The 19,275-nt window shown below is 38.4% G+C and overlaps 1 protein-coding gene across 1 annotated transcript in view; it reads left to right on the top strand.

Moving 5' to 3' along the window:
* Positions 1-19,275, top strand: part of unc13c (unc-13 homolog C (C. elegans)) — a gene marked incomplete at both ends in the record, with an annotated part of 302,817 nt that overhangs the window by 4,647 nt on the left and 278,895 nt on the right. The window lies entirely within an intron of this gene.

The raw sequence follows: 19,275 nt of genomic DNA, 5'->3' as shown, positions 1-19,275 counted from the left end.
CTTTGCAATATGCATTTGTCATAACCTGGGACTTAAGGTGCGAACACACTAGGCACTTTACACGCGTACAGACGCATATGAAATCGGCCGTTTTTCCATAGGGAACCATTGGTTTACGCGCGTACATGGCGCGTAAATGCGTCACTCGCGCTGAAGCAACATTTTCACTCGCGCTAAAGCAACATGTTTACGCGCGTATATATTACGTGCGTATATATTACACGCGTATATATTACGCAGCTACGCGAGGAGTTCAAAAAATTGAACTTTTGTTGCTCCTACGCGAGACGATTAGCCGCGTTGGCCAATCAGCGTTGAGCTTGACCCGACGTCACATACATTGGCAGGGTCGGAGAACAGTGTACTGTACACAGAGGCTGATGAGAGACACCGAGGAGAAAAATGTATTGCGGGCGGCCGGTGCTGTATGAAGCCGCTCGGGGTTAGAACACGTGGGGAAAGTAAACCAGGAGAATGGACTTCCTGGTTAATTCAGTGAATATGTGCGGCTGTGCTTTAGCCGATAAACAAAGTTAGCGCCGTATAGCATTAGTTAACTCACCCTGTTGTGTGCGGGCGGCTAGCGCCTCATATTATGAACCCAAACATGACGACTGTCCGCGGGACTTTCACGACAAGTAGAGCGAAGCACCGGTGTTGATCTACGCTAGCCACGGTCCCTTGTCACAGCCAGGTAGGGTAATTTTGGCTACTTGCCTTTATGTTGGGCCGCCGTGCACCGATGCTGCTGTAACTGTGTTTGTTATGTAGCTGCCGTGAATATGCAATGCTGTTTTAATGCTAGGCTATTTGTGCTGTTCAGTTTGTCTTTTGGCACAGTTGTTGGCCGTGTTGTTGTTGTTTTTGTGCGGACATGCACGCTGTTGTGTCGGGTCTGATCAGCCATGGTTGATAAGGGAAATACAATATCGGGAGGGAGACTAGGCACGTTACGCGCGTATAACCATTTTTGACACAAAATGATCAAGCAACATTTTAGCTGCGTTACGCACGTAAATCTTACGCGTGTAAAATGCCTAGTGTTCGCACCTTTACAGAACAGTATATTTGGTTTAAAAACACATACATTATACATTGTGCTTACTTAACATTACTGTGGGGAAAATAGCCAACATCTCAGCTGCAAGTGCTTTGAAAACTGTTTTATTGGTTCGCTGTTGGTGCATTCAAGTTTGCTCTCTTGAGCTATGTTAGCAAAGACAAACAACAAGCAATTACGGACAGCAGGGAAAGGGCAAAGTAAATTTACAATGCCTTGGGTTGCTCTGAGAAGATGCAGCAGTCAATTCTGGGATAATGGCGCATTATTTAGGAATGTAATCTTCTCCGGATTCACTTTGTACTACGCTGAACGTAATATAACAAAATATTGCATACAAGGATTTAGAAAACTAAATCCATAAAGTTATTTGGAAAATTATGGAAAGTAGTTTGGATAGATAGATAGATAGATAGATAGATAGATAGATAGATAGATAGATAGATAGATAGATAGATAGATAGATTGATAGATAGATACAGTATATATATACAGTAGATAGATAGATATATAGATAGATAGATAGATAGATGGATAGATAGATAGATAGATAGATAGATAGATAGATAGATAGATAGATAGATAGATAGATACAGTAGATAGAGTATATAGACAGACAGACATACAAACATACAGACAGATAGATAGATAGATAGATAGATAGATAGATAGATAGATAGATAGATAGATAGATAGATAGATAGATAGATAGATAGATAGATAGATAGATAGATAGATAGATAGATAGATAGATAGATAGATTGATAGATAGATATTTGTCCACCTTTTTGAAGTTAATGATCTAAGACATTCACACCCATTGCTTTGGTCTGTGATTCCTAAACACCCAGCAGTGGGTCCTTGGGTGTTCTTAGTCAAAATCTTTTATTCATGTGTTGGAGACAGGACTGAGCCTTCGAACGTGATGATTTAATATCATTGGATTTATGGTAACCCTGGGACTTTGATGCACTTGAAGGTTGTCTCTTTGGTCTTTTAATTTCGTTTGATTTGAAATGATGAAGCCAGGGGACTATCAAAGTCAAATTCAGATGTACGTATAAAGCACATTTAAAAAACAACAATGGTTTAGCAAAGTGCTGTACACAAATACAATAATGAACTAAAAGGCCTAACACAGCAGTTTACACAGCAACAACAACAACAAGAAACAACAACAATAACACAACAAATATCAATCAGTATTAAAAGCCAAAGCGAAAAAGTGAGTCTTAAACCTGCAGTGTGTAGAATGTTGGGTTTTATTTCCTAGCATATCTTGTAGAAAGTAATTATAATATCCATAAGTTCATTTAATTTAGTGCATAATAGCTGAACATTTTTTTTTTTATTATTTATTTTTCCCTTAGAAAGGGTCTCATATATGTCCATATTTCTGCATATTTTGGACCAAGGCCTAGTGCCGCCATCTTCAAAGTGTCATAGTTGGAATATCATCAGGTGCATTGTTTAACATTTAGAATTGTTCTTGTCCTTTAAGGCCACTGTAGCTTCTGTTATTATTCGAAAGGGTTGGGGTTACCCAGGGAGTGTTGCATTCTAGAACTTTGTAGAACTTTCTTGATGATGTCATATTACACACTGCACCTTTAAAGGGGCACTGTGTAATATGACATCATCAAGAAAGTTCTAGAATGCAACGCTCCCTGGGTAACCCCACCACTTTAGAATAATAACAGAAGCTACAGTGGCCTTCAAGGACAAGAACAATTCTACATTTTAAAACAATGCACCTGATGACATTCCAACCAACATGGATGCCTCCATAAGACTTGCCTGCTCAATGTACACAATATAATATTAATATTTGTAATTCTCCGCTCAGGAGGATAATTCAGATTATTGGCAGAGGTGATTTTACACCAATGAGGACATACAGTATTTATGAAGGAGGATATTGAATTTAGCTAATAAATTACTTAAAACGTTACACAGTGCCCCTTTAATTTCTTTAGATCTGTACAGATGAAGCCGGGAGGGACTATCCTTGAATGTGGATGGCAGTTATTTTTCGGTTGTATTGACTTTGAATCTGAACTAGATTGTCTTGTAGCGAAATTGTGGCTCAAACGGTTAAAACTGTCCGCCATGTTTTATCTTCCATCATTAAAACGTAATAGACCCTAACAGCGACACTAGGGCTAGACTTTTCTAAACTACCATCAAATCTTAACGGCATATGAAAACATACAGTATATTATCGGGTGGCAGACAGCTAAAGCACGTGTTTTTTTATTTTTTATTTTTTTTATTTAATACAGGGACAGTGCATATTATCAAACATTTCTGTCAATATGCCAGAATTAGCCAGAAGGCTATTTTTCATCTGCAGTCCCTAGACAGATGGTAAAAGTCACCCTAAAAGAAAATAAGTTACACATTTATATAACACAACATACCTATAGTAAAACGTACTATTAAAAAGTAAGTAAAGTAAAAAGTACTATTAAGCTAAAATATACAATAAAAACACAGCAGAGCAACAACATATGAACGTGTGAATATATTGGACATATTGTTTGAAATGCAATGTTTCAAATAGGATATACAGCTCCGTAAAAAAATTGAGAGACCACTCCAAATGTTCAGTGTCTCTTGTTTTACTATTTAGAGGCATATGTTTGAGTAGAATGAACATTTTGGTTTTATGATATAAACTACCGACAACATTTCTACCAGATTCACAATAAAAATATTGTCATGTAGAGCATTTTCAATAAGTAATGTAGAGATGAAGATTGAAGAAAAATCCAAAATGGTCTCTTAATTTTTTTCCGCCGCTGTATTTTACTCTCTACATGTATCAGAATATTATATCAATGCTCTCATGTGTTTCATTTTGTATCAAAGCTGTGCCTCTTACTCCTCTTACATACTTGCCTTAGATCAAAACATTTTGTATATTTCAAGCAGCTATCAAGGCCATACTTAAAAAGGATATATATGCAATTTGAAATCAACACGGGTGAAAACATGGTAACGATTGATTCATTGAAGGAGGTGTAGTCTTTTAAACTGAAATGGAGAAAAAAAGGAGACAAGGGAATTTCCACTCTTAGTTAAAATGAGAAATGTCTTGACCTACATATGCAGCTGCGACTGTGAATTGCCCATGGAGAAGTACGTACTGTATAGTTCAGGGAGTGCACAGGCTTCAAGTGAGCACTGTTGTTAGGCTATTTGACAGATGTGTGTGTGTGTGTGTGTGTGTGTGTGTGTGTGTGTGTGTGTGTGTGTGTGTGTGTGTGTGTGTGTGTGTGTGTGTGCACAAACCTTTTCAGTTGGGAAAATTCAACCAAAACATCCTGCAGAGAATAGAATACATCCAGTACTGAAGTGCGATGTTATTTAGCTCCTTTGTCATATGGTTTTATGTGACCTTTAAAGAGGCTAACATGCTGTAGCTCAATTGAGGTAGTATTGGCTGATGGATGGATGGATGGATATATAGACAGACAGACAGACAGACAGACAGACAGACAGACAGACAGACAGTATGGTACATTAAAATATAAATCTTTACCATAGACCTATTAACACTAATAATAAAAACTACTCAATACAATTCACTCCTCAACACAGTATGAATATTGGTAGACTGGTAATCAATGAATATCAGAGCCTAATCCATGATGGGGGATTTGAGCGAAATGTCATTACACATTGTTGTTTTAAGATCACACACAAACAAGCACAGTTTAATAAAGAATCAGCCGGTAGCTGGACATTGAACAGTTATAAAACAAACGTATCAGTGCTCTGTGTCCGGTGGATGATTTTGTGTGAGGGCAATATGCGGTAAATTGAAATCCTATCGAACATACAGTATAGGGATGACCATGGTTAACCTGTTAACTGTTAAGAAGATCTTTAACCGGTTAATACTAAAGGTTAAACGGTTAAAAACAATTAAATCATCTTAATTTCCCTCAAATCCGGACTCTTATTTTGATATCGCTAAACCGGATGTAAGAAAGTGAACTGTGTCAAAATACATTTACATTGGCTACTGGTCCCTGGATTGTTTTTAGTTGAATATGCCGGTCCTTGGAACAAAGAAGGTCGGGAGCCCCGCTATAATGCTTCATGTATTTCACTATGAATAGGCTACATTAAATCGTAACGGTTAACCGGTTAATAACCGCCAATTCTTGTTGGTTAAAGAAAACATTCTAAATGGCCATCCCTAATACAGTATCTTTGGCATTTCGGTTCTGTATGTTCTATGTTGCTATGTGTGGCTGTCTAGTTTTACTCTTATATGTACATTGTGTTTTGCTGGATTAACAATGGAGACGAGTTTAGATCCAATCTGAATGTATGACTCATAGACTCATCGACTCACTTGCAATGTTAAATTGTGTGTGTGTGTGTGTGTGTGTGTGTGTGTGAGGTTATGCGCGTGTGTGTGTGTGTGTGTGTGTGTGTGTGTGTGTGTGTGAGGTTATGCGTGTGTGTGTGTGTGAGGTTATGCATGAGCACATGACTCCAAATAGAAATGTGTGACACAATGTTCTCACTGTTGGAAGTTGTTTGACGTTAAGTGAAGTGTTTTTTAATTTACTGTAGCTACTTATAGTGTTTCCATATTGTTCTATAGAGTTGATGTACGTGTCCAGATGGCATGATAGTTCATTGTTAATTTTAACAAACAAGGGTTAGACAACGTAAGGCATGAGTAACTAGAGTATGTCCTGGTATCAATATACTTTTCTTAAAGACCTACTTCACCGGTGGAACTATGAAGGTGTATTGAACTCTGAGATCCTATTGGCGCTTTTCCACCGCACATGTAGCTCGACTCAACTCAACTCGACTCAGTTCAACTTATGGCGCTTTTCCACCGCATGGTATCAGCTCAACTCGACTCGACTCAACTCGCATTTTTGGCGTTTCCACCGCAATTTCATGGTACCTGGTACCTGGTAGCGGCTGCTTTTTTGGTATCGCCTCGCTCTAGGTTCCAAGCGAGCTGAGCCGATGCTAAAAGGTGACGTCGGCAGACGGCCGGCCACTGATTGGCCAGAGACTATTGTCTGGCCAATCAGTGGCCGGCCGTCTGCCGACGCTTCTGATTGGCCAGAGACTAACGGACTGAACTGATTACCTCAATAAAATATTCAGGCTGAGACACGGCTTGCATTTGAAAACACGTATGCTAAAACAAGCACTAAACAGTCAACTTTACCATGCCCGTGTTTACGTGCATAGGGATGTACGTGACGCATCCCTACAGCTGACTGTGTGGCAGAGTCACACATTGGGACAACAACCCTCCCTTTTAATGGCCCGTAGCAATATTCTTCTACTTCTTTTAGCAAACAGATACAAGGGGGGTATTTCTTAAACACTTTTCATCCGTGTTTTTGGCGGTTGGTTCAGTTAATAGTGCAACAACTGCTCGTAATTTCTGCTTTGCTACTTTGCTCCGGAGTAGGCTTTCAGCCCCTTACGACGACCCCGCCCACGTTCAGCAGGTACTATTTGCGGTGGAAAACGACCCGTGCTGCTACCAAACCAAGCTGAACTGAGTCGAGTTGAGTCGAGTCAAGCTACATGTGCGGTGGTAAAGCGCCATTAGTAGTATACATGTGCAAACATTTTAGAAATCAGTTCATCCTAGCACTGAGAAAAGGCAGAAAGAGTGTGTTATGGTCTCACTGTCTAACCTTACATTTAGGGTTAGACAGATATATTAGATAGATAGATAGATAGATAGATAGATAGATAGATAGATAGATAGATAGATAGATAGATAGATAGATAGATAGATAGATAGATAGCATAACATGATTATCCTTTTCATGTCAGACATTTGAAAATAATCATAATAACAACAACAGAAAGAATATAATTATTAAAGACCTACTTCAGCGGTGGAAATATGAAGGTGTATTGAACTCTGAGATCCTATGTAGTATACATGTGCAAACATTTTAGAAATCGGTTCATCCTAGCCTGAGAAAAGGCAGAACGAGTGTTGTTATGGTCTCACTGTCTAACCCTACATTTTACTATTGTGACATCACACTAGTACAAATGTAGGGTTAGGATTAACAGGACAGCTGGGCCAAGGGAAGACTGAGGGAAGACTGAGGGAAGAAAAACCTCATTCATTATATTATAATAGCGATTGTATAATGATAGAACGCCGGTTCCGTATGGGTGAAGTATTCCTTTAACTAACCATCATACAAAATCATCTACCTGACTTCTCTGATCAATTTAAAGACTCTATACTGTGGGTTGATGAACAGAGAACATTGTAAGCATTCAAACTAGCCATTGATGGTCATTTCTATGCACATCATTTATGAAGTAACAAAGCTTAACACTTTTTTTTTTGTTGAAAAGACCTAGTATTACGAAATAGGTTTTTACACTTGCTTGAGGTGCTATTAATTATTAATTATGCAAAAAGTGGTTCATGCTCTGAATAGAATATTGCGGCACATTTGTTGAACAAAAATAAATTACACATAGGAAAAAGTCTAGCTATAATATGATTGTTTGCTTGCTATTTTCACTGTCATCCAAAAAGCACTTAATGCATTTGTACAACACATACAGTTAAAACAATGTTACCTAAAGTAAGAGGCGGACTTACAATAAGGCAAAGGTATAGGCAACTGCCACGGGCCCCATGCAATGCTTCATAAACCTATGGCTATGATACTTTATGTTAGATTAATAATGTCTTTCTAATAGGGCTGGGCAATAATTCGATTACAATTAGTAATCGCGATTAAACTCCCGTCGATTACTTCAATATGCGTTTGACATAAATCCTCGATATGAAAATGAAAAAAAAAAAATATATATATATATATGGATTTACCTAACAGCCAATCACAAAGCAGAAATAAACTCAACAGCCAGTCAGATTGCAGTTTTTGCATTTCCTGTCTAATTACACGCCCATTTCCTGGTGCGACGTGCATGTTTGAGCTTCAGCGGTAAGGAAAGAGGAGAGCCGTGTGTAGTGACCTCGGCTGAAGAGAGTCTTGTGTTTAGCGAAACATGTCGGCGCAGCACTCTGTTATGTAGTGCTTTTCCTCTTCATTAAATGAATCAGTGGGCTACACTCAACACTGTGTCTCGCTGCTACGATGACACCATAGTCAGGTAGATGCCGCAGCCAGTGCTGTTCGCTCACTGTCTCTGTCGACTCGCCCCGAGCCGTCTCTGTGCATTTACCGGAGTTGTACGCTCACAGCACGGGGGGAATATATTGGAGCGGCCACACAGAAAGTGTGAAAATGCGCGACAAGTTTTAACCGCCGTCCGACCGCTGCTATCAGCAGCGCGAGCGTTGGTTGCACTAAAGGCTGCACTGTGTGTGTCTCACTGCTACGATGACACCACGTAGCTGCCGCGGCCAGCGCTGTTCGCTCACTGGCTGCAACACGGGGGGGAATAAATATAGGAGCGGCCACACCGAACGTGTGAAAAGTTTTAACCGCCGTCCGACCGCTGTCTATCGTATCGTATTTTGCGGTAGTTGAACCTTATGGAAAACTATCAAAAAGATCTGGTCTGTAAGACCATGTAGCTACAGTACAGCATGAGCATCTAGCTGTGATGTGCTCTGACATTCATGAAGCATCTGTGCCACAGCTCTATACACATTTAAGATTGTTGCCTCCCTGCCTGAGGAGTTAGATGTGATAGTAGTCACTAACAGATCTTTAGTTTTAAACACATTATGTTATGTAGCATAATATCTGGTTTTACAATGTTTACATTTTGCACTTTCTACTCACATTTCTACTTTTTAAAATAGCTGACATGTAAAACCAGTAATTCTCATATTCATATTTTATATCTTAAAGTTCAGTACTTGTGTCAGGGCCTTTATTGATCCAATTGTTTACTTTGTATGTATGGTTGTGCCTCTACAAGATGTTTACATCTTACAAGATGTTTGCTGTAGCCCTGCCAAAGGAGTTTAATGTGAAATAAGTTAGAGCTTTTATTTTTATTTACAATATTTTCAATAGGTTACAAGGCAAGTTATCTTATATTGTTCAGTTAGGTGCAGTTAAAACATGTTTGTGAAGTTAAATGTGTATATTTAATGTAATTCAATGTTCTCTTATCACAATATGCTAATAAACAACATTGTATAGTTTAACTAATGAACACTCTGGTTTCTTCAGGCTTCAGCAGTATCACACTATATATCGTGATTAATATCGATATCGATCAATATCGAAAGAATAATCGTGATAATATGTTTTGCCATATCGCCCAGCCCTACTTTCTAATAATTAATATGCCAAAATAGCATCAGAAGGCTTTATTTATGAGCCCCTCAACCCCCATATCATTGGACTATTCCATTGTCTTACTGTGCATCTGCAGAAAGTATGCACAGGGCTCCAGACTAACTTTTAGATGTATATGTTGGGTGCACCCAGTATAAAATGTTATATGACGTCATACATTTCAGGTGAACTGGTGTAACCCGTGAACATATGAAGGCACACTCCACAGATATTTAGGCGCATGAATCAACAGCACAACAAAGCGAATAATTTGGAATGTGAATTTTGACGCGTCTCACTATCGGAAGCGACGTCATTAAAAAAAAAAATTCTCAGTTTGAAAAAAATTAAAGACTCAATTACGGCGCTGGTGTGGAAGCTTGTATTGACTCTGTATACGTTCGGAAATTATTAATAATGCGCAAATTAATCGCACAAATAAAACAAGCCCGGTGTGCAAAGGCCTTAAGGTTTTAAGGCTTGATTGAGGTGTTTTTTTGTTTACTATCAACATTGACAGCATCCATTATAACGGATTGATATACATGTTTTGCAAGACACTATTCGTCATCATTCTACCTTTGTAAAGAACCAGCAGTCTGCCCAGATTTAACCAATGTTATATGAATGTTACATTACATCATACCTGGCAGGTGACAGATTCCCTTTCATCTGCTCAAACAGAGTTCATTAAACATGTGTTGAATATGCATTTAGGTGACAGTGTAGCTGGAATCATGTACAAGCCATTATTTCTGGTAAATGGACTTGTATAGCGCTATATCTCCGTTTATCACAGACCCAAAGCGCTTTACATTTTTTTGTACACATTCACCCAGTCACACACACATTCATACACCGATAGCAGCAGCTACCACGCAGGGTAGGCTTAGCACTAGGGTGCTAAGCTAACTAAGCTAACTATCGGGAGCAATTCGGGGTTCAGTGTCTTGCCCAGGGACACTTCGACATGTGGCGGGGAGACGGGGGATCGAACCTCCGACCCTGCACACCAGAGGCGAACTCCCTACCCACTTCGCCACTGCCGCCCCGATTTCTGCTGGTGAAGGTGTGTAGCCCATGAATGGAAAAGCAAACCAGTCCCTATACTCTATCTATAGCATATCCCCCCCCCCCCCCTTATTATAGTGTCGACGTGCCTTACATTGTCTAACCCAGTTTTAAAATGTTATAGCCCAGTAGGGTAAAGTGAAACTAACATTACCTATGAAATATGGACTCATTCAAGTAACTATGTCCACATATTATATAGGATGCTTATCTTACCTATCCTACAAACAGACACTATATGGAGAATCATTTACAAGTCATTATTTCTGTTATTGAAGGTGTGAAGCCCATAAATGGAAAAGCAAAACCGGCCCATATACTCTATCTATAGCCCCCCCCCCCCCCCCCCTCTCATTAGCCATACTGTATAATAGGAGATGAAGGCATATACAGTGTATATGCCTTCATCTCCTTGAGTTGAGAAACATACAACTAAGACTCAATATCTAGAAGTAGTCTTGTAAGATGTGATTGAGGTGTGTTTTACTATCAATATTGACAGCATCCATTATCACTGATTATAAGTCCATAATAATAACCTTTGTTTTAAACCATTTCTACATGACTGTCTGCCCAGATTTAACCAGTGCTTGAATGTTCCATTACATCATACACGTGTCCTTTCATCTGCACAAATAGAGTTCATTAAAATGTGATGAATATGCATGTATGTGCCATTATAGGAGAGTTGTTTAAAAGTCATTAAGGTGCATGTGTAGCCTATAAATGGAAAATCAAAACCGGCCCCCTATACTCTATCTGTAGGACCAACCCCCCCCCCTCCCCTCTCACACACACACACACACACACACACACACACACACACACACACACACACACACACACACACACACACACACACACACACACACACACACACCGCTCCCCTCATTAGCCATACTGTATATGCCTTCATCTTTCTTTCTACTTGAGCTGTGCCCATGCTGATGCTGATGAAGTGTGCAGGCGGGCTGGTCCGTAGCTAGCACTGTGCAGGGAGTCTCTACAGTACGGTTACTTGCTGTCAGGGCGCTTGCTGTCTTTTTGTCGACTGCATGGCTATAGCAAGCGTCTGTATTCAGATGCTAATTCACGCTCCCAAGGGCATTTTCCTAACCAGGTCAGCCTTGCTTGGAATATTTATAGAGGTCTGCTGCTTTGCTTTCTTGCTGCTTCTTTCGGCTGCTAGTGAAGTTTCGCTGCTGTTTTGCTCCTCAGGGGAAAGCTAAGGAGGGAGGTAGACCCAACCCACAAACCATCTTCGTGCTTATTGTGCACAATTTTTTTTAACAGAGAATAAAGTGTTGATGTGAAAAATGCAGATGTAAGGTGGATGGGTGGTGGATAGGGGATAGGGGATAGGGGATAGGGGAGGTCTCTTGTGTTGTATTTTTAGGGGGATACTCATCCACTTATCCAATATAAGGCGCTGTTAACATGGGAAATAAAAGCAAATTCTTGACAATTTAAAGCTCTGGAAAAAAATTAAGTGATCAGTCTGGATTTTTCTTAAATCTTCATCTCTACATAACTTATTAAAAAATGCTCTTACTGACAAAAAAAACATATTGGAATTTGGTAGAAATGTTGTCAGTAGTTTATATTGTTAAACCAAAATGTTCATTCTACTCAAACATATGCCTCTAGATAGTAAAACGAGAGACACTGATCATTTTGGAGTGGTCTCTTCATTTTTTCCAGAGCTGTTTATTCAAGACTTCGAAGGAGCTATGTCTCTAGTCTGCAGTACATTACCCCTGGCTTCTAGATTGGAATATCTAAAATACTGTGATTGCATTTGTTAGCCGTCCTCATCCCCTTTATAGTCAGCTGGTGATTTTCCCGCCTAAATTTATGTGCACTATTTTATTTAATGCCCAGTTTTAAGACAAAAACAATATGTGATTAGATTAGGGCGAGATAACCCATTTTACCACCAGGGCTTTCTTCCTGGTTAATGCCTAAAGAGATGCTGTTTTTGTGCTTAAATTGAACAATTGGAAAATGGCTCTTTTCCATTAGATAGTAAGATACATCGTTAAGTTAAGGCAGGTGGCTTGCCTTGTTTAGGTGGCCGCCTTTAATTGTTCAGTAAAAAAAAAAGTGTATTTGCCGATTACATGCAGAGCGGGTGACTGAGAGATCGGCTTTATGAAACGTGCACACTATGCAAGTGATCACTGTATGAATCAAGAGCAATTTAACACTTATATTAACATAAATACACCGCTTACTTCACCTTTAAGTATAATGTGCTGCGGGTAACACTGACAATGTATCATGAATATTGAGACAGTGTTATTTACTGGACAATTTTTATTTTTTTTTGGGGGGGAGGCACTTTTTCTTGCTTTAATTAGACACTTTAGGAGAGACAGATGAAATTGGGCAGAGAGGGGAATGACATGCAGAGAACTTTTATACAGTGGAAATAATAATAAATAAAGGCCAGTACAGTAGAGTAGAGTTATGGTGCCATGCTAATGCAAACACGCCTTGAATAAATCCTATGGCAACAGCTTCAAACATTTAATCATAGCTGGATAAAATGGTTGCTAAGGGGAAAACTGTTAGAGCTATTTTAGCACACACATGCTGCTGTGTAGATGATGTGTTTTATTCTATAATAGGAACTGTCCTGGTCATGTGATGTGTGTGGCGTTTGACAGAAAGACAAGCGAGTGAACTAATTGGAAGCACAGGATTGGGTCCCGCCCACTAATGACACTATTGCACACATTGTACATTATGTCCTTTATATTGTACATTTTCTGTTTCTTAGGCCTATGATACTGAACTAATTGGAAGCACAGGATAGGGTGCCGCCCATTTATGACACTCTGACCAATCACCGTTTAGTATCTGGTACTGTTTATAGCACATAGTGTACATGATGTCCTTTATATTGTACATTTTCAATTTCTTAAAGGGCTACTTCACCGGTGGGAATATGAGGGTGTATTGAACTCAGAGATCCTATGTAGTATACACCGTAAATATAAAATGCAGAAAGAGTGTTTTATGGTCTCACTGTCTCACCCTACATTTTCCCATGTGTGACATCACACTAGTACAAATCTAGCGCTAGGATTAACAGGACAGCTGGCCCAAGGGAAGACTGAGGAAAGACTGAGAGAATAAAGAAAACCTCATTCATTATATTATATTCATTGCGATTTTATAATGATAGAACGCTGGTTCTGTATGGGGTGACATATTCCTTTAAGGTCTATGATACTGTTTGGATCTGTCCTGGTCATGTGGTGTGTGGTGTTTGAATCATCACAGAAAGACGAGCGAGTGAACAAATTGGAAGCGTGTGCACCCAGCGATCTCTCACATCGCACTCTCTCTAACCACCACATTTCATTACATCAAAGACCGCAGGCCTGCAATGTAACCTCTCACTCACTGCACAAATTCCCCCCCCCCGCCCCTCTCTGCCACACTAGTTATATCACAAAGCTGTTATATCCAGTGAGTATTTTAGGCATTATTAAAGGAATACTTCACCCATACGGAACCGGCGTTCTATCATTATAAAATTGCTATTATAATATAATGAATGAGGTTTTTTTTTCTTCCCTCAGTCTTTCCTCAGTCTTCCCTTGGCCCAGCTGTCCTGTTAATCCTAACCCTACATTTTTACTAGTGTGATGTCACACATGGGACAATGTAGGGTTAGACAGTGAGACCATAAAACACTCTTTCTGCCTTTTCTCAGGCTAGGATGAACCGATTTCTAAAAATGTTTGCACATGTATACTACATATGATCTCAGAGTTCAATACACCTTCATATTCCCACCGGTGAAGTAGGTCTTCAAATAATTATATTTTCTTTCTGTTGTTGTTATTATGATTATTTTCAAATGCCTGACATGAAAAGGATAATCACGTTATTTATTACATTTTAAAGTTATCTATCCATCTATCCATCTGTCCATCTGTCCATCTGTCCATCTGTCCATCCATCTATCTATCCATTTATCCATATATCTATCTATCTATCTATCTATCTATCTATCTATCTATCTATCTATCTATCTATCTATCTATCTATCTATCTATCTATCTATCTATCTATCTATCTATCTATCTATCTATCTATCTATCTATCTATCTATCTATCTATCTATCTATCTATCTATCTATCTATCTATCTATCTATCTATCTATCTATCTATCTATCTTTCCATCCATCTATCTATCCATTTATCCATATATCTATCTATCTATCTATCTATCTATCTATCTATCTATCTATCTATCTATCTATCTATCTATCTATCTATCTATCTATCTATCTATCTATCTATCTATCTATCTATCTATCTATCTATCTATCTATCTATCTATCTATCTATCTATCCATCTTTCCATCTATCCATCTATCCATCTATCTATCTATCTATCTATCTATCTATCTATCTATCTATCTATCTATCTATCTATCTATCTATCTATCTATCTATCTATCTATCTATCTATCTATCTATCTATCTATCTATCTATCTATCTATCTATCTATCTATCTATCTATCTATCTATCCATCCATCCATCCATCCATCCATCCATCCTGGTGGGCTGAAAATACACCAACCCAGAAGTACTTATATTTTTTATATTCATGCGTCTAAAAATGGTTTGGGTAAGGGGACAAACTTTGCTAAAAAGAAATCCCAAAGTCAATGTTGGCACAAGACAGAAGCCTCAGTCTCTGGGTAGAAAGAGAAAGTGTTGAAGCAACTGTTTCAGCAAAACATGAAGGTCAAACTGAATCCTGCCTCGGCTCTGACGGGAAGTATGGGCCAATAGTATAAGCATCCCGTCTGTCTGTCTGTCTGTCTGTCTGTCTGTCTGTCTGTCTGTCTATCTATCTATCTATCTATCTATCTATCTATCTATCTATCTATCTATCTATCTATCAATCTATCTATATATCTCTCTCTCTGTCTCTCTCTCTCTGTCTGTCTGTATATCTGTATATCTGTCTGTCTGTCTGTCTGTCTGTCTATCCGTCTGTCTGTCTGTCTGTCCGTCCGTCCGTCTGTCTATCTATCTATCTATCTATCTATCTATCTATCTATCTATCTATCTATCTATCTATCTATCTATCTATCTATCTATCTATCTATCTATCTATCTATCTATCTATCTATCTATCTATCTATCTATCTATCTATCTATCTATCTATCTATCTATCTATCTATCTATCTCTCTCTCTCTGTCTCTCTCTCTCTGTCTGTCTGTATATCTGTATATCTGTCTGTCTGTCCGTCCGTCTGTCCGTCTGCTTGTTATCGTTCCCCTCAGATATTGAGTTTAGTCGTGATATATGAATGAACTTTGTGTTTTTCCTCCAGTGAGACTTGAAACTAGGAAACAGGATTTTCTGCTCCGCTGAACTGAGTTTTACAATGGCTTTACACAGCTACTATCACAGAGAATTTCAGACCCCTTCACTTTCTGCTCACTGTGTGTTGTGTAGTAGGAGGCATTTTTATACTGGCTATAGGATTCAGATAAGGGAGAATTATTTCGCACAATCTGTTGTTTTTTTTAAAACCAGGTGTGTGTAGGAGACGGAAGAGCAGGTCCCAAGACAAATGAACACTCCCACACACACCGTCTAACTCGCAAAAAAAATATTTTATTTGTAATGTTTCGGTGATAGACCTTCATTGGTTTTTTTGTTGCCTCTCAAAGTGCTGGCAGTGAAATGAAGCAAATAAACTAGAAAAGAATAGAATAGAATAGGATATATTTATTGCCATTTGCACAGGTACAAGACAGGAGAGCTAAGGGTGTAAGGGCAGGGTGTCATATTGTATCATATTGTATCATACTGTATGAAATGTAAAGCCCACTGAGACAAATGTGTTTGTGATTTTGGGCTATACAAATAAAACTGATTTGATTTGATTTACAGTTGCATTGGGATTATTGTTTGAATAGGATAGCATTATAATATGAAACAAGTATATACGTATAACAGTAAATACAAATAAAAGTAAGACTATTTGAATAGAAATAGAATAGATTTATTGACCCAATGTGTAGTAATACAGCTCTGGACAAAATCAAGAGACCACTCCAACTGATCAGTGTCTCTCGTGTTTCTATTTATAGGCATATGTTTGAGTAGAATGAACATTTTGGTTTTACAATATAAACTACTGACAACATTTCTACCAAATTCCAACAAAAAAAAATTGTCATTAAGGGCATTTTCAATAAGTAATGTAGAGATGAAGATTTAAGAAAAATCCAGACTGGTCTCTTATTTTTTTCCAGGGCTGTATAATGTAATATTATGTAATGTAGGGATTTTTTCTTTTTCACCAAGCTGTCAGAATGCATCAGCTGTGGATAGAGTCATGTTGTCACTGCTTTGCTCTGTCCTTATGAATAAATTAAAATCCATTTCAAAAAAGGTCTTGGGTCCTTGTTCGGATAAAATATGTTTTCCCAACCGGTCCAGTTCAAAAAGTGTTATACAAGTGGGTTGAAGTCGTGTTAATAATAAATGTATGTCACAAATGCTCACTTATCAAATTGCCCTACACACTCATGAACTTATAAAGACAGAAAAAAATAGTTTTTATTTAATTTTTTGTAATTTATTAAAAATAGACATAGAACCCACTAAGTTTAAGTTTATTTAAAGTTTAAGTTTATTTAAAGGGACATTGCATATTAATAGACATTTACATGTAAATATACAGGATTGTAGCAAGTGCTAATTTGCATCCTTTGTCCCTTGATTGATCGACACCAATCACATGAAACAAACATATGCGTGTACTCATAAATAAAAACAGACAATCTAAAAAAAAAAAAAAAAAAAAAAAAAAAACATGCAACGGACTACACTCAACAACTTACGATGACACATTGAAAACATGTTTTTTTTTTTTCAAATTTATCCAAATAAAAATAAAATAAATCTGTCCTCTACATACAGTCTTCAATCCCTTCATTCAGTGCTTTTTTGAAAGCCCCTTTTGCAACAATTAAAGCTTTATTATGTCTTCTTGTTTAAGTCTCTAGTCTAGAAGGGCGACTGTGGCTCAAGTGGTAGAGCGGGTCGGCCAATGGTCGAAGGGTTGGCGGTTCGATCCCCGCCCTGCCACTTGTGTCATGGTTGTTGTGTCCTTGGGCAAGACACTTCACCCACCTTGACTCGTGTGAGTGTGGATAGTTCTATCGGTGTATAAATGTGTATGTGAATGGTAATGCGTAAATGGGAACAGGTCTCCCTTTAAAAAGAGTCCCCGGTCTCAATAGGATTCACCTGTATAAATAAAGGTTAAAAATTAAGCTTTGAAAACCTGGATTTTGGGAAGTTTATCCCATTCTTACTGGCATTATCCAATCCCTGTCAGATTGGATGGGAAGTGTCTGTAAACTGCCATCTTCAGGTCACTCTATACATATGTCCAATGGGGTTTAAAGGTCTGGTGTTTTTTGGCTGGGACACTGAAACATTTGTCCCGTAGCCAGTGAGGTCTTGGCTGTGTGTTTTGGGTCATCATAGTCACTTAAAGGTGAACCACCGCCGGCCCACTCTGAGTCTGTGTGTTTTTTGGCGAAGGTTTTTCTTACACACACACACACACACACACACACACACACACACACACACACACACACACACACACACACACACACACACACACACACACACACACACACACATACACACACCACACACACACACACAAGTACCTTTCTGTATATTTGACTGCGTTCGTCCCTCTCTTTTCTGAAGCTGTTGCATGTACATATTTGTTTACAAGGGGTGTAACGATACTTTATTTATTTATGTATGTATGTATGTATGTATGTATGTATGTATGTATGTATGTATGTATGTATGTATGTATGTATGTATGTATGTATGTATGTCTGTCTGTCTGTCTGTCTGTCTGTCTGTCTGTCTGTCTGTCTGTCTGTCTGTCTGTCTGTCTGTCTGTCTGTCTGTCTGTCTGTCTGTCTGTCTGTCTGTCTGTCTGTCTGTCTGTCTGTATGTATGTATGTATTTATTTATTTAGTTCAGGGACATTGCACACACTAATCAACAGTCAAAATGTGAGTGAGCCAGAGTTAGACTAAGAGGCTAAGAGGCTAAGTTTCATCTCTTGTCCCCGGCCAGATATGTAAAAGGCAATCCTAAAATTACAGAAATAAAATGCATGTATAAATAAAGATTAAAAAAACAACATAGTCGACTCAGAAAATGCAGTAACACATAGTAACAATGAATTGACAGACAAAGGCAAACAAACAATACAATAAGCAGACAATAAAACACAGCGTGCATTGAACATTATAGGAAAGTGCACAAAACATTGCTAAAAATCAATATATTGATTAATTAATCAATTCTGGATCCTGGATCTGCCAAACTCTACTTGTAACTGTTTTAATTAGACTATATTGTACTTTATTCCTTTTAATTGCTGCCACTCTTCACCACTTTGTAAATGTTTCAATTGTTTTTTTTTCTCTTCTCTTCACTTGTTGTGTATTTGATGTATTTGCATTGAATATTTTGTATGTATTGTAATGAGGGTCACCCCTCAATTGGTCTCTCGAGGATAAATGAAAGTTAAATGAAATGAAAAATTAATATCAAATCGTATTGATGCAACACCCAAACATCGATACATGGTGTTTGTTCAAGGACCTTCCTGTATATTTGGCTGCATTCTTCCCTCTGTTTCTGAAGCTATTGTATGTTTAGTGTACCTTGTAAATAGTTGTTAAAGCTACAGCGCGTAACTTATGTGGCCATGTCTCCCCATGAGGAATTCTGCCTGAGTAATCACAACAACACTGTCGATGCATTG

Source organism: Ammodytes marinus (assembly GCF_949987685.1).
Source record: "Ammodytes marinus genome assembly, chromosome: 1".
NCBI lineage: Eukaryota > Metazoa > Chordata > Actinopteri > Uranoscopiformes > Ammodytidae > Ammodytes > Ammodytes marinus.
The sequence above is the reverse complement of the archived record's forward strand: the minus strand, read 5'-3'. Positions and strand labels throughout refer to the sequence as shown.